General features: G+C 35.2%; 1 pseudogene; it reads right to left on the bottom strand.

The window, feature by feature from the left end:
• Positions 1-325: 325 nt before the first annotated feature.
• LOC110682800 lies at positions 326-3,433 on the bottom strand (annotated as a pseudogene).
• Between the last annotated feature and the right edge of the window lie 745 nt (positions 3,434-4,178).

A 4,178-nucleotide genomic window follows, 5' to 3' on the forward strand; every position in this document is an offset into this window, starting at 1 on the left:
TTGTTTGAAAGACACCATTCCTTTCAATCTCCCAATTATCCTTCCGGACAATTGAAAGGTACTCATCACTAGGTTTGTTTTGGGGAGACACAAATGGGTGTCTACAATTTGGGTCATAATAATTTAAGTAGTAGAGTCGTGTATGTTGTGATGGATCAGGTAAAGGTGTCAAAAGCATACCTGACCCGACTCGACCGGAAAAAAAATATTCGATTTAGATTTCGACTCACGTATATACAATAATTTCATATGTGACTCAAATTTTAAAATTGACCTGATTCGATCCGACCTCATTAGACCCGTTCTAAACATCCAAATTAGCACCTCTAGTCATAGGGTGGATACAGGAAGGGTTCAATGGACTCACAGATTTTTTTGAAAAGTTTCATTAACTGAAAGTATAAGGATTGAAAAATGGTACTCTAGTAAGGAAATATATTAAACCTTGTAGTATCTGAATTTGACTATCAGTGCAACCTGATACATTGTTTTTGCAATTATTCCATCTTCCCCCAGGATCAGCCGAAGATGGTACCAAGATGTTATTTAACTGCCAGAGTATATAATCAATATCTTATACGAGTACTTCGTAACTTTCTCTAATAAGATAAGTTCAACGAATTTATGAAGTTACTGTTACACAGAAGAGAGGTGTAAAGTACCTGCCATGTATCATATGCAGAGTTTAAGACGAAAAGTGGAGTCTTTGATGTAACTCAAGAAATATTGTGGAAAGAAGCACTGATAAAAAAAAATGAGACGTCAAATTAGAACCTTATAAATGTAAAAGCAAATTAAATAATTATTATGTGAATTCTTCAAGCAGTTTGCAGAATCATACTTGCTTAGGATTGGTTTGAGAACTGGTACAGTTTTGGTTCAGATTCTTTTCTACTCCTTGAAGAGAAACGACGTCATGGTGAAAGGATCTAATAGTGTCGTTCTTGGCTACATCATTTCTGTAATATGGATGGATAATAATGAACTGAAATCTGAAAAAATATGGCAGGGGAAAAGAAGGATATAATATGCAGGACATGAGCCTACTTACACGTCCAAGAAAAAACCGGCATCACTGATACATTTGACAGTAGAATTTTCTGGTAGATAATTGGAGAAGTTGTCACAGTGCAGAAACACTGCTAAACCCCTGCTGAGCAGCCAGAGAGCAAAGCCTGCAGAGTGCAGATCAGAGTAGGCGTAGATGTCATATGCCAATCAATTTCGGAACATGCTAAGAAGTTTTTTACAGTTAATCATAGTTTTTATTTTATCTCTCAGTAATCTATCTACCTTCTCTGCATGTGCCAACCCTTTTGGAAGAAGATCAGAAATTATTGCCTGCCAAATTTTTTGCCCTCTGAAGTAAAGCGATGAGGTCTGCCCAATGTTAACATGTACAGATTAGGAAGAACAAAAAATAATTTCCTATAACCGTTGAGAACTGTACAGAAAATGATCTAAAGAGAGATATGACTGAAACATATTTACCCCATTGTCAAACTTGGAATCGCCAGCAAAGGAAGCACCATCACAGTATTTAAGCACAACGCGATTCCAATTGTAGAAGTCTGTTATTGACATTACATGAAGCATTATGAACTAAAAATCGCGAAAAAAAAAAAGAAAAACTTAATATGTGTAACATTAAATTACTTTCACATCATTTTTGGCTTTTAAGTTACACAAGTCCTATGCTTCAGGTTATTTTTTCACATAGAACATGTCATTCTAGTTACTAAGCTGGCAAAGCAAGAACTTGGCTGATCAATTATAACTGCATTATGATCATCATTGCATGAATATGAATTGAAGAAGAATTACATGACAAATTTGGATCCCAAACAGACAACGATACCAAACACAAAATAAAGAAGTAGGGAGTAATTATGAACCTGGGTTGAGGGATATATTGTTGCTTAGGATCCCAGAAAAGACTTCCACATTTTTCATGTAGTTTGAGGATCCAACATCAGTTTTCGTCCTCGCCAAGCATGACTGAACATCATTGCACCATCCACCACCCTACCAAATCATCATCATATACATCAAGTGATCGATTGATCTCCATTGTCAAAGCTAGCTAGGTTTCACCAATAAACTATTATTTTTTTTAAAAAAAACAATTTATTTTAGGGTCACTACTGTTACTAATTCCAGCCTCTATCTCTAAATAAAAGTCTCAACCCTCCACTACGGAGTACAACTAATCAAGGCTATTTTAATTTTTCTTGATATAGAAAATTCAAGTAAAGCTTTTCAACCCAAAGTTATGCATTGCCGTACTAATAAAATCACCTTTCATAGAATGACCTATTTTTGGTTTTTTAATCACTCAAAATCTTCTTGACAAAGTTTTAAACTGGCTATCACTGGCCTATCGCAATTGTCCTCCTTTATCTAGGTTTGGGACTGGCAGCAGGAAACCTACTGACCGAGCTTTTTAAATCACTCATAATGTATTACTAAAATCACTAACACTTGATTACTAATGTAGAAATTAACAAAATTCCGATATTCTAGAAATCACCTCAAAATGCAAAAGCCAGTTACTTGCACCAGAACCGAATCCTTGGCTGAAACGATATGCATGTAAACTCCCGTCCAAGCAATCTGCAACCAAATAATTAATTGCATGTAAGGGTAGTAACATAGTTTTAAGTAGTGTACATTATTGTTTGAAAATTAAGACTTACATGCTCCAAGACCATTTGCAGTGGTATTTTCACCATTGTAATGCCCACAAAAAGTTGATCAGGTACTTGTGAGTAAGTACACCGCGGTGCGAATGTTAGCAGGAGCAATACAGCCACACTTAGCCTGAAAAACCATCATTTTTTTTACGTACAAAAACAAATTTCTAGTGCTTAAAATTATGTTACAAGGAGAAAAGTTGATCCGCTCAATGCATGAACTAGAGCAAGCTATATATGCCTATATGTATAAGTTGAGGAGCATTATAAATGTCCAAGATCGGGGATAGAAAGATGGAAAGATAGGAGGAAAATGCTGTGCTGCCGCCGATTCAAATTCCAAATTTAAGTTTCTAGCCCAAGATATGGGTTGATTTACGAGTAAGGTTGAACTTAGTTGACTTAGTTGAATTACAAGTCAAATATTTGGAGGAGGGTTTGGTTTGGACTAGAAAATTCAATTTTGTCATTGAGCGTGTTTTTAGTTGAGTGAGGTTTGATTTGGACTAGAAAAATCAATGACAAGAATCCGGTCAAAGGACCATATTATAAAAAGACCTTATTTACAAGGTCGACCATTTAAAAAAAACTTTTCTAACAACGTTACCTACGATAATGAATGTTCCAAATACAATAGAAAAACATACATAGTTTTTGACAAACTTTACAATTTCACACACTCGTTTATCGACAATCCATATGACACCTTCAGTACAAGGAGGGATTGTTAATGAGCCCATGTATCTGTAATACTTATTTCCTCTAAACTTTATTTCTCCTTGGACTCATCATGGATTCATTGGTATGCCACCACTCGCTTTCTTCTTCTTCTTTCCCTTTTTTGAGGATTACACGGACAATTAGTTTGACAAATGCATCAAATAAGAGCAAATGGAAATGTTATACATATGACTCCTGTAATCTTCTTATTTCCGAGGCAAAAACTGATCTTATACTGATTTAAATTTGGATGATGATGAACTGATATTTAAATACCTCTAAGCATTGGAAGATGTTGAAGCTTATAAGTTCTGATGATGATGAACTTAAACTAAAGCAAACTCAACTAAAGGTTTACAAGTGTTTAAGTACAAGAGAAATGGACCTTGGTGGAGGAAGAACATCTTGTATTATGAAGACTTGAAGAATCTTTAGTAAAAGGTTAATCAATAGAAGAAGAGTTCTCTAACCAAAACTAAATTCCTTAACAGGAATGTTCCCTAACAGGAACTCGAAGGCTGTAAGCTGAAGATAGTAAGTTCCACAAGGAACTTAGGCTGCGAAGTTCCAGTTGTGAACTGGAAACCAAGTGACAGCAGGAACTTGTTCCTATCCTGCGTGAAGCCCAAGATATTCAGAATTACAGAAGCGCGGCATTGAGATATTAATTTAGTTAAGATTTTATCTTCTAGATTTATTGTTAAATATGTTGATAAGATATGCATGAAATCTATTAGAGACGTGACAAGATAATTTGGCAAAAAG

Source organism: Chenopodium quinoa, unplaced genomic scaffold (assembly GCF_001683475.1).
Source record: "Chenopodium quinoa cultivar QQ74 unplaced genomic scaffold, ASM168347v1, whole genome shotgun sequence".
In the NCBI taxonomy this organism is placed as follows: Eukaryota; Viridiplantae; Streptophyta; class Magnoliopsida; order Caryophyllales; family Amaranthaceae; genus Chenopodium; species Chenopodium quinoa.